General features: G+C 39.5%; 1 pseudogene; it reads left to right on the plus strand.

Annotated features, from left to right (window-relative positions):
- The first annotated feature begins 732 nt into the window (after nt 1-732).
- Nucleotides 733-1,130, plus strand: LOC114896140 (annotated as a pseudogene).
- Nucleotides 1,131-11,730: the final 10,600 nt, after the last annotated feature.

An 11,730-nucleotide genomic window follows, 5' to 3' on the forward strand; every position in this document is an offset into this window, starting at 1 on the left:
GAGGTGACAAAATAACTCGAAGTTTCAAAGCACAAAATGAATATAATGTTATTGAGGGCATTAAGATTTGATGGGATAAAACTCAGGCTAAAAATATCAAGAGAAAGACATACTTTATTAAAAAACTTATCTAGCAGAAGAAAAATAGAATAGTGCTATGTATAACTAAGGATACTTCCACGTGGAAGCAAAGGTAAAGCAAAAAGGCACAAGAGAAATAAACCAATTATACTGCCATGAGAATATACCTCAGACCACTTAGGAAGAGGAAAAATATGGATATTATGTTTTTGGTGTTAAATCTTGGTATGAAGTAACCCTTTGCAGTTAACAGGAGACTATCTTTTGGAAAATTAACTTTGATAAAATTAAAGTATTTGATGAGCGTTTAACTTCTAATGTTCCATTTTTAATCTCTAAAAAGAAGGAGAATACAAGAGAGGTAAACGTCAATATGGAAATTCTGAGGGGGATTACTAATAGTGAGGGAGTAACCAGAATCTTGGAGTTCAGACTACTGCAAAAGTCACATATGTCCCCTTGCCCAGTGTTCCTCAAGATGAGGTTCCTAGACACAGTAGTACCACACATTGTTGTTGGTCTGCAACAAGCTTAAAGTAAGTTCTGGAAACTTTTACAGTAATTTCCATCGCCACAACATTTTTACTGTTCAAAATTAAAACTGATCCCTTGCTCTCTTCCACTGGAGGCCCAAACACCACGCCTCTAGTAATGCAAGTACTCAACGCCCACATCGATGGGCGGCGGCATATTGCCTTTGCCATCACGGCAGTTAAGGGTGTGGGGCAAAGATGGGCTTGTGTGGTGTTGAGGAAAGCAGACGGACCTCAGCAAGAGGGCAGGAGAGCCCACTTAGGATGAGGTAGAGCGTGTGATCACCATGATGTAGAATCCACGCCAGTGCAAGATCCCAGACAGAAGGACGTGAAGGATAGAAAATAGGTCCTGGCCAACGGTCTGGACAAAAAGCTCCGCGAAGACCTGGAGCGACTGAAGAAGATTCAGGCCCACAGAGGCTGCACCACTTCTGGGGATTTCGTGTCCGAGGCCAGCACACCAAGACCAGAGGCCGCCGTGGCTGCACCGTGGCTGTGTCCAAGAAGAAATAAATTTGTGGGAGTAGTCTGTTAATAAATAATTTATACAGTTAAAAAAAAACCACAACTGATCCCTCACAGATACTCTGACAAGCACTGTCCTAGTTCATGATAAAATAGTGTACTGCTCTTTGTTCTGAAAAGGAATACAGCTTATTAGGAAAAAGAACCTAAAGAGAAAACTGAAGAGTGAGGGAATCGGAGTGTACAGCTGGGGATTATTCCAATGGGACAAATGAGGGAAATCATCTAAAAAGTAAGGTGATTATATTAACAGCTCTCTTGATGAGAAAAGGGGGTGAAACCCTTTTATTGAGCACTTGTTTTCTGCTGGACACTTTTATTTACATTATCTTATTTACTCTTCTCCCTTCAGATAAGTGCTATTTTTCTAATTTTTATGGAAGGGGGCATAAGGCTCAGTGACTTTAATAGGCTGCATGGTGGCCGCCCAAAAGATATGCACGCCCACATCCTAATTCCAAGAACATGTGAATATTACCTTATCTGGTAAAATGTGATTAAGTAAAGGATCTCAAGAGGAGGAGCTTATCCTAAATATATCCTAAATTCAATCACACTTATCTTTATAAGATGGACGCACAGAGAAGATGAGGAAGCAACAAGTTCGTGGAAGGAGAGATAGGAGTGATGTGTCCACAAGCCAAGGGGTGCCCAGAGCCATTAGGAGCTGGAAGAAGCAAAGAATGGATTCTTCCTAGAGCCTTCAGAGCCTGCAGACACTTGATTTTGGATTCTGGCCTCTGGAACTGTGAGGGAACAAATCTCTGATGGTCTAAGCCACCCAATTTGTGGTAATTTGTTATAACAACCTTAGAAACCTAATACAGTGACCTAAAGTAACTTCTACAAAATGAAAAAAATATATATGATATTTAACCTCGGGCTCACTCTAAAGCTTTTTTACTCTGACGTATCACATAGCAGCCTTCCAGACTTTATAATGCCTGGATAAATGATTAGGAATATATTGAAAGGATAGGGAGAGCACAGAGAAATAAAGAGTATAAGATGTGGCGTCATGTACTAGGTGGGAATCTTGGTTCCTCTACCCACTTACTTGTCTTCTCAAAGTCTCAGTGCCCTCAACTGAAAACAAAGTGTAATAAACCACATTATTGTGAGGATTGAGCACAATAACATACCTGTAATTTTCTTTGCAACTTGTGCAACACTAGTCCAATGCTAATTACCAAGACCAATTCTTTCCTCAAGAGAGACTGAAGAGACAACGTTGGTAGTACCCTTTCCATTCACTCTTTCTCTGTTGCAGATGCAGTGGCACTGGATTGCCCACCTTCCTGCCACGGCAGATGGCAAGGCGAGCATCCTTCTGTTTCAGGATGCACAGTCCTAATATCACGTGCCGACAGGAGCAACAGAAAGCCCCTGAGCCTGCTGAGCAATTTCTACTTGAAAGAAAACCTCAGCAGCTACCAGGCCAAAACAAAATAGTTATTTTTGGCAGATCTTTTCTTCAGGATTCAGATGGACAATAGTAAATAACTCTATTCAACAGGCCAGCTCACTTTTACTTGTTTATTTACACCCTGCCTTGTTCCAGAAAGGATTTAAGGTGGATTACCTATTAATACTACACAAGATAAGTGAAAAATAAGTGGTGAGGAAAGTAGGACAACAGGAAAATGAAACTCAGAAAAATAAGTGAAACCAGGAATGAGTTAGACTCACCGTGTTTAGTGAGGATTTTCCCTCACCAGGGGTGGCCATGAGTGTGTCTCTAAGCTTTCTTGCTGTTAGTATAAAAAACGGCTCTAAAGCAAGGTCCCCGGCAACATTCTCTTTAGGATGTGATTTCAGCCTGCCCAGGGCACTGGCTATGGGTGATCAAGGCCGTAAGGATCTTGACACTGAGCATAACAGTCATCATTTTAGCCTGGATTAAAGAAAAAAAAAAAATCAGTAAAGCATCAATGAAATTTGTGTCTTTGAGGAACATAACTTCCTGATGTCCTGCATAATATAAACTAGCTATAAAATTTATATTTACAGAACTGTTGACTCACTAACTGTACAGGGTGATTAACTATAAATCAGGCAAGCAAAAGGGGACATCTACCAAAAAGGATGACTTTGGTTTTAGAACCGTTCATCTGTGACCCTTCTTTTTGGTACTAACCAGGGCAAGCTTGATCTGCAGCACTCTCTCTTCATGGTAATAAACTTACTGTCTGCTTATAAGAGAATGTCTATTTTTCTCTTCTCTAGAATGGGGGAAATGCATCCAGCTTATAGAAGAGTGTCATTAAATTATTAAGATTCAAATTGAAAGGAAAAGGGCAGTTGGAGCACGTCTCTATTTTTACTTCACTGAAATCACTATTAAAGATGAATTGAGCTAGCTTTTGGGGAGTGAATTGTGCAGCTAATTCACAGGGTGGGCGGGGGGGAGCCCTTCATGGTGTTGCGATGCTTAAAATAAAAGAGTTTATAAGGGTTATATTAAGGTATTTTATAGTGAAAATTGATGATGGGTAAGTAGCTGTGGCCCTCATGCCCCTTTTAATCCTGAATTCTCTCTCTCTGCTCTCTGGCAGGGATTGGTAAATTTTTTCTGCAAAGGGCTAGATGGTAAATATTTTAGGCTTTGTGGGCCTTATGTTTTCTGCTGTGACTGTCCAACTCTGCAATTGCAGTGCAAAATCAGCCATAGACAGCTCGTAAGTTAATGAGTGTAGCTGTGTTCCATTAAAGCTTTTTTTAACGAAAGCAGGTGGCAGGGGACTTGGCCCGTGAGCCATGGTTTGCCGAATCCTGCTCTGTGACAGAACATGGGGTTTTAAATCCTTGTTCAAAGTTTTCACTGTATTCTGAACAACGTTTCTGAGAGAAATTTTGGCCTGACAGCCTACCTCCCTGAAGGTGATGGGAGCGCCCTCCCTTTAGGTTAGAAGACCTTGATTTTTGAAATAGATCACTGCCTCCTGCATACCGGTTTTCTAAATCATGGACTGCTCCATTCCACCGATAAGACTGAAAAGCTGAAAAGCTATGTTCTCGGCCTCCAGCCTAACCCCTACCTCAGTATATCAGAGCCTAGCCATGTGTCCAGGTCTGACTGGGACACACATGAGGGAGATACCTTAGTGGGCACAATCATAATTCATGACTCTTGACTTTAAAAAGTTCAGGCTTGCCTCAAGCCAGTTATAGGAACATTCATACATGTACAATGTCACCTTTTCTTTTTTAGAAGATCCTCACAGAATAACAGTTGGACACTACTCCATCTTTTATTAAGGACTGTATATAAAAGTGACCCTTTGGAGGGTATATTTCCTCCTTTGTAAAATTGCTGTTGAAGACACTTTCCATTAGATTGTTTTGTGTTCTTCATGTAAAACTTTGTGATCCCTCTTAGAGTTTAGAGGGACGACAGAAGTGCTTCTCTTGTTACGCTTCCTGTTATTAACCAGACAAGGCAGTATAACTTCTCCTATGCCACCCGTTCGTCCTACTTTTTAGCTGTGTTTCCAAAACGTAAAGCTAAGTACATGTTCCGTTGCACAGATTATAAATAGTCGAGGTCTTCTTACCCATCTATGTCTTCCTTTCCATTCTTGGTCTTTTCATTTTTCTTCTGTTTTTTTTTTTCGAGGGGGGAGGGGGGATCTGATTGTATTTGTATCTTAATATAGAATACCATAGAAGTATAAATAACAAGTAAATAATAAAGTTTGGGCTTGTTGAAAATGTTAGAGACCACAAAAGGACAATTTCATCTGTGTTTGAAACTAGAAAAACAAGGAAGTGATCATCAAGCTGCCTGGGGCAGATGGTGTAATGATAACAGATAACAAAACTATTGAATTTATATTTTGCTTTCAAATTCTGCTGCAAGGAAAGTGGTCTCCAAGCTGGAAGAGTAAGAACAAATAATACCTTGAATTATTTTTTTGAATTCCTTGTTTTCTTGGAATTTATTTATTTTTTTATTTTTATTTTTTTTACAGCTTGTCCCATTGTATTTTCACCCTGGGAGGTAGTCACAGTAGTTATTATTATCCTGCTTTACTAAGGAGGAAATTGTGACTCAGTGTTAAATGACTTGTGCACACTCACAAACAATGCAAAGAGGGAGTTGACTGCAACTCTGTGTAAATAAGTAGACAGTAAGGCAAAGCCTGGCCGCTTTAAATAAATTTTGGTTGTCAGCACTGGATGCGAGTTACGCCAGCCTACTGAGAAAACTGGGGTGCAGTGCAAATAGGAGATGCTCAAAATATGTTTTTGAATGAGTGAATTGAGCTGAGCATTAATCTTAGTAAATTACTGAGGTATTGCAGAGACCAAAAGATGAATAAATAAGGGAAATCTCAGTCCATTTTTCAAAAAGAGGGAGAGATTCCACAATCCATAAATAGGTCAACTATTCTCAGAGGCGATCCCAGAAAAAATCAAGAATGGGCTTTCAAGCTAATGGCTTTGAGTATTAACGAAGGAATGTAGTGGTTACTAGGAGTGAACATAGGTTTGTAAGGAATGCCATGTTATGCTTGCTTAATTTATTTTCTTGCTTTTGAAACAGAGCTACTGTAAGATCAGAGGATTGACTAGGAAAATTTAATTTTCACAATAATATCATAAAAATAGCAACCACTTCTTGAACACTAACTATATGGCAGACCCTGGTTGCCTTATTTCATTTAGTCCCACAATGGTCCCAGTGCATAGGTATGTTTCTATCTCCCTTGTTTCAGATAAGACAGAGGTTCAGTGAGAGCAAGTAATTAAAGTCACATTGCTAGCGAGTGACTGAGCTGGAGTCAAAGCCAGATTTGTCTGACTCAAAGCCATTGGTGGTAAGTCACTACAGCACCATTTCGTGTTGACACACAGCAGGGCTCATAAGATCTTTGAGGTGAAGGTGAACGAAAGATCTACAGGTTGGGTCACACTATCTTTACATAAATTCACAACAGGTTGAAAACAAATCTAAGGCAGGTTGATTAGTATTTTGGTCTTAGTCTGCTCAACATTTGAATCTATAAAGACATAGAAAGCATACTTATCCCTTCTGCAGTGGACAAAATCAAGAAGAGAAGCCAATCTTATCACTGCTATAAGCTAACATTTGCATGGTGTGTCTCATTTTACAAAATACTTTCACTTAGCTTGTCACATTTGATTCTCTCTCACAACTTTATAAAGAAGACTTATCACTAGCTCCCAAACTCTCCCTCTTGCCCACCCCCCGCCACCCGCTTTTTTTTTTTTTACAGTGAGCAGAAATGAGGTTCAGGGAAATCAAATGACTCAATCAGAGTCGTGGTGAATAATCTGGGGACTTCTGTTTTCTGTCACACTGCAGCAGATATGGAGTCATGATTAGAAATAATATCAAGACATGCAAATGCCAGATCAAAATTGTTAAGATGAAATATGAAGGTGATGAATGTGAAGTCTAACACTGAAGGAAAAAGTATTTTTGTTGAATGCGTAATGTAAGCCAACATTTCACTCTGATTACTAATAATACTAATTTAATTTTAGCCTGGATTAATGGAAACATAATGTCTACATCACAATAAGCAATATTTCCACTGAACATGTAACTTTTCAAAACATACATGGACCCATATTTGCTGGGCCTAGTATCTATTAAAATCTCAGACTAAGTAGAGTGCACCTAAAGGCAGATAAATACTGAAGAGACCATGGGCTACATTTGATTGTGGAAGGGAATGAGGAAATGCATAAAAACTCTAATTGGTTTCAAATTTTTAAAATTATCACGTGGAAGAGGAAAAATTAAGATTTGTTCTGTGTTGGTTGGTCTAGGTCCAACAGGTGTTGGTGTATAACAAGACAAAAAGCACAAAGGTTTAAGTATCAGACAGTCAGATTTTGGCTCAACATAAAAAATAATTCTAACAATGGAGCAGTTCCTGAGGAAATGAGCATTGTGAGTTTTTAAAATTTAACTTATTTAAATGAAAAAGAGAGCCAAAAACAATTCATTCATTTCTCCCATTCCCCACTCTTTACCGTGGCAGCTACCAATCTGCCTGTTCTCTCTGTCTATGAGCTTGTATTTTGTTGTTTGTTTTTTTAGATTTCAGGTATAAGAGAGATCATATAGTGTTTGTCTTTCTCTGTATGGCTTATTTCACTTAGCATAATGCTCTTGAAGTCCATCCATGTTATCACAAATGGCAAGAGGTCATTCTTTTTTATGACTGAATAATATTCCATTGGCTAAATATACCACAATTTCTTTATTCATTCATCCACTGATGGACAGTTAGGTTGTTTCCATATCTTGGCTATTGTAAATAATACTGCAGTGAACACGGGGGTGTACATATCTTTTCAAATTAGTGTTTTTATTTTCTTAAAATAAATACCCAGAAGTAGAATTGCTGGATCATATGGTAGTTCTATTTTTAATTTTTTGAGGACTGTCCATCATGTTTTCCATAGTGGCTACACCAATTTACATTACCACCAGCAGTGTACAAATGTTCCCTTTTCTCTACATCCCCATCAACACTTTTTATTTCTAGTATTTTTGATAATAGCCATTTTAACGGGTATGAGGTGATAACTCATTGTGGGGTTTTTTAATATAAATTTATTTATTTTATTTTATTTATTTATTTTTGGCTGCGTTGGGTCTTCGTTGCTGCGCGCGGGCTTTCTCTAGTTGTGGCGAGCTGGAGCTACTCTTCATTGTGGTGTGCGGTCTTCTCATTGCAGTGGCTTCTCTTGCTGCAGAGCACGGGCTCTAGGGTGCGTGGGCTTCAGTAGTTGTGGCTCATGGGCTCCAGAGCGCAGGCTCAGCAGTTGTGGTGCTTGGAGCTTAGTTGCTCTGAGGCATGTGGGATCTTCCCGGACCAGGGGTTGAACCCGTGTCCCCTGCATTGGCAGGCAGATTCTTAACCACTGTGCCACCAGGAAAGTCCTGCTCTCATTGTGGTTTTGATTTGCATTTCCCTGGTGATTAAAGACGTAGAGCATCTTTTCATGTACCTGTTGGCCATCTGTGTGACTTCCTTGGAAAAATGTCTATTCAGATCTTCTGCATATTTTTCACTTGGATTGTTTCGTTATTTTTGCTATTGAGTGTTCTTTACATCTTTTGGATATTAGCCCCTTATCAGATATATGATTTGTAAATATTTTCTTCCTTTCCTTAGGTTGCTTTTTCATTCTGTTGATGGTTTTCCTTAGCTGTGCAGAAGCTTTTAGTTTGACATAGTCACACTTTTTAATTTTTGCTTTCGTTGCTTTTGCTTTTAGTGTCAAATTCAAAAATCATTGCTGTGACCTATGTCAAGGAGCTTTTTGCCTATGTTTTCATCTAAGAATTTTACGGTTTCAGGTCTTGCATTTAAGCCTTTAAACCATTTCAAGTTAACTTTTGTGATTGGTGTAAGACAGTGGTAAAATTTCATTCTTTTGCGTGTGGCTGTCCAATTTTTCCAGCACCATTTATTGAAGAGACTGTCCTTTCCCCATTGTATATCCTTGGCTCTTTTGTCATAAACTAATTGACCATATATGTGTGGGTTTATTTCTGGGCTCTTTATTCTTTTCCATTGATCTATGTGTCTGTTTTTTATTTTTTTGTGGTACACGGGCCTCTCACTGCTGTGGCCTCTCCCGTTGCAGAGCACAGGCTCCGGACGCGCAGGCTCAGCGGCCATGGCTCACGGGCCCAGCCACTCCGCGGCATGTGGGATCCTCCCGGACCGGGGCACGAACCCGTGTCCCCTGCATCGGCAGGCAGACTCTCAACCACTGCGCCACCAGGGAAGCCCTATGTGTCTGTTTTTATGCCAATACCATGTTATTTTATGTAGAGGCTCTTGTTATAAAGTATAAAAATACCTCAGTGATAAACGATATTCTCTTTCCCTTCCCCCAACTATCTCTCTTTCTCTCTCTGTCACACACACACACACACACACACACACACACAATATCTCCTGTCATTTGAATGTTAGTTCCTTGGTAGCAGGGATTTTGTCTCGTTTTTTATGAATTGAATTTTGTTCTTCAAAACTTATATGTTGAGATCTAAACCCCAGTGCCTCAGAATGTGATCTTATTTGAAAATAGGGTTGTTGCAGATGTAATTAATTAATGTGAGGTCATACTGAAGTAGGGTGGGCCCTAATTCAATATGATTGATATCCTTATAAAAGGGGAAATTTGGACAGGGACATGCACACAGGGAGAATGCCATGTGAAGATGAAGGTAGAGGATCTGGGTGATGCTTCTACAAAACAAGGGATGTCAAGACATTTAAACCACAAGAAGTTAGGAGAGAGGCATAAACAATTCCTCCCTCAAAGCTCTGAGAAGGAGACAACACTGCTGACATATTGATCTTGGACTACTGGCCTCCAAAACTGTGAGACAATACATTTCTGCCATTTAAGCCACGTGGTTCACGGTATTTTGTTATGGCAGCCCCAGTAAACTAATAACGTGCTGTATTCCTCTATCTAGAACTGTGACTAGATAGAGTAGGCATTTTATAAATATTTTTTGAGTGAATGTTGAATGAATAAATAAATGGCTGAATGAATGAATATACATCATCCCAGGAAAGTCATTTATTTTTTCTAGTCCTCAGTGTTGTCATTTGTAAAATGACATTCGCCACAGTGTAGAAGATTTATACAGTTCTCGTCTCTTCTACTACATTCATAGAAAAGAACTCTTATGACAGAAAAATTGATCACATATTAGAAGTTATCAAGAAAGCTTATTTAATCAGAATCTCTATTGAAAAATACAGGCAGACATGGGTTTTAAGGATGATTGAAATTTTAATTTGACCTGAGGCAAAAGTCTGAAATGAATAATTTCCTGAGTTTGCTTTTAGATTGTGATCCCGTGTTTTTCCTTGATGAATTTATCATCTATTTATAGAAATTAGGTCAGTGAGACTGTGTGAGTTATAGGCAAAGCGATTTCATTGCACTCCAGGCTCAACTATGTTTCAGAATAGAATCTTCCTTACTGTGGAGTTGAGCCATCAGCAAAGAAATGGTACAGGAATTGAATTAGAGCCGAATGCAGAAAATTGCCTTCATGTTTGAGAAGCTTGGGTGTGCCATTACCTGAGATGATATTAAATTTATCCATGTGCCTTCAAATAATAAGCTTTGGCGAAGGAGCTAGAGGAACAGAAAATCAACAGAACTCCAGAGAGTGATCTGGATGTGATGAGATTTACTAGTCTGGATGCTTTCTGGAAAGCCGCAGCTGGCCAGAATGGGCTTATGTTTTCAGTTCTTCAAGACTGGCCTAGGTGGGCTCTCCAGTGCTGATCTGCAGAGGTGATTTTCCAGAAACCCAGTCCACTGGACAGAGCCATGGTTCTATTTCCCTTTTTAGATCCTTTACCTTCCAATGGTCTTGCAGGGCCCTATTCTCTCTCTTCCTCTTGGTCTCTGTCTCTGTCTCTGTCTCTTTCTCGGTGTTCAGAACCTTTGACCCCTCCTGTGTGGAACTTTTCCAAGTGTCCTATCATTGAAAGTTAACATCCTCCACTTGGTTCTTTTTCCTTTTACTCCTCAGAAACTCATATTTCCTGAGATGGATCTTCACTCCAATAAAAGACATTGACACCTCGGTGTGCAAAGCTCTTAGATTCATAGGGGATGAGTGAGAAGGGCAAAACATTTACAGCTCCAATAGGAGTTAGATGCATCTTCTCTCACTAGTAGTCTGCTACGCCCTATGGGGAAAATATTTTAAGCTAGAATTTTGGTACTTTTGGCTTCACTAACTCTTGGGTTCTTTTAGGTACCCACCACGGTGTTAAATATACGAAATTAAAATCAGCAAAGAGCAGAACATGCCTTTTACTTTCCCACCCCCTACCCCAGTTTTGCAAATGGGTCAGCAAAAATAGTGTCCTTGATGTGGGCAAGGGTGTAAATTCATACAGTGAAAACTCAAAGGGAAAACAAATCCCAAGAACAGGCTATATTTCAAATCTTTGGATTATGGAGAGCAGTTAGAGAAGAAATCTTAAATGTCATCTAATTTAACTCACTTATTTTACAGATTAGGAAACAGAACGCTCTGAGTGAGAGATCTTCTGACTAGCAGACCCTATATTCTTCATGTACTTCTATATTTTTATGTCTTTTGGATTTTTGTTTGTGTGTTCGTTTTTCTTCCTTGCATTATCTCTACCTGATCTAGGGCAAAAAATGTGTATAAAATAAGAGGGTGGGTGAATCAACCAAGATCATAGCGCTAGCAAAGTGAAAGAACTTGGATGGGACCCCATGTATCCTGGTTCTTAGTTCCTTGCTCTGTGATTTGAGCATTAAAGCAAATCAAGACTGGGTGAAGATTAGAATCTGTAGTCCCTAGACCCTTGGGTAAAACAGGCTGCTGGGTTATTCTGTACAGTCTAATATTTGCTATCAGTCTCTACGGCAACTGTTCTAAGTTTCTGCTGGAGGATGGAGTAATAGTCCCCATTTGAGAGTCTGAATATCAAGGATCCTCTCCTCAGAAATATGTACATACACAATTTGCACAGAAATTCAGTTGATTCACATAATTGAGGACAGACCCCTAGACTGTGAACTAGTTGTC

The sequence above is a fragment of the Monodon monoceros genome, unplaced genomic scaffold (genome assembly GCF_005190385.1).
Source record: "Monodon monoceros isolate NGI ecotype Baffin Bay Population unplaced genomic scaffold, NGI_Narwhal_1 Super_Scaffold_15, whole genome shotgun sequence".
Taxonomy (NCBI): domain Eukaryota; kingdom Metazoa; phylum Chordata; class Mammalia; order Artiodactyla; family Monodontidae; genus Monodon; species Monodon monoceros.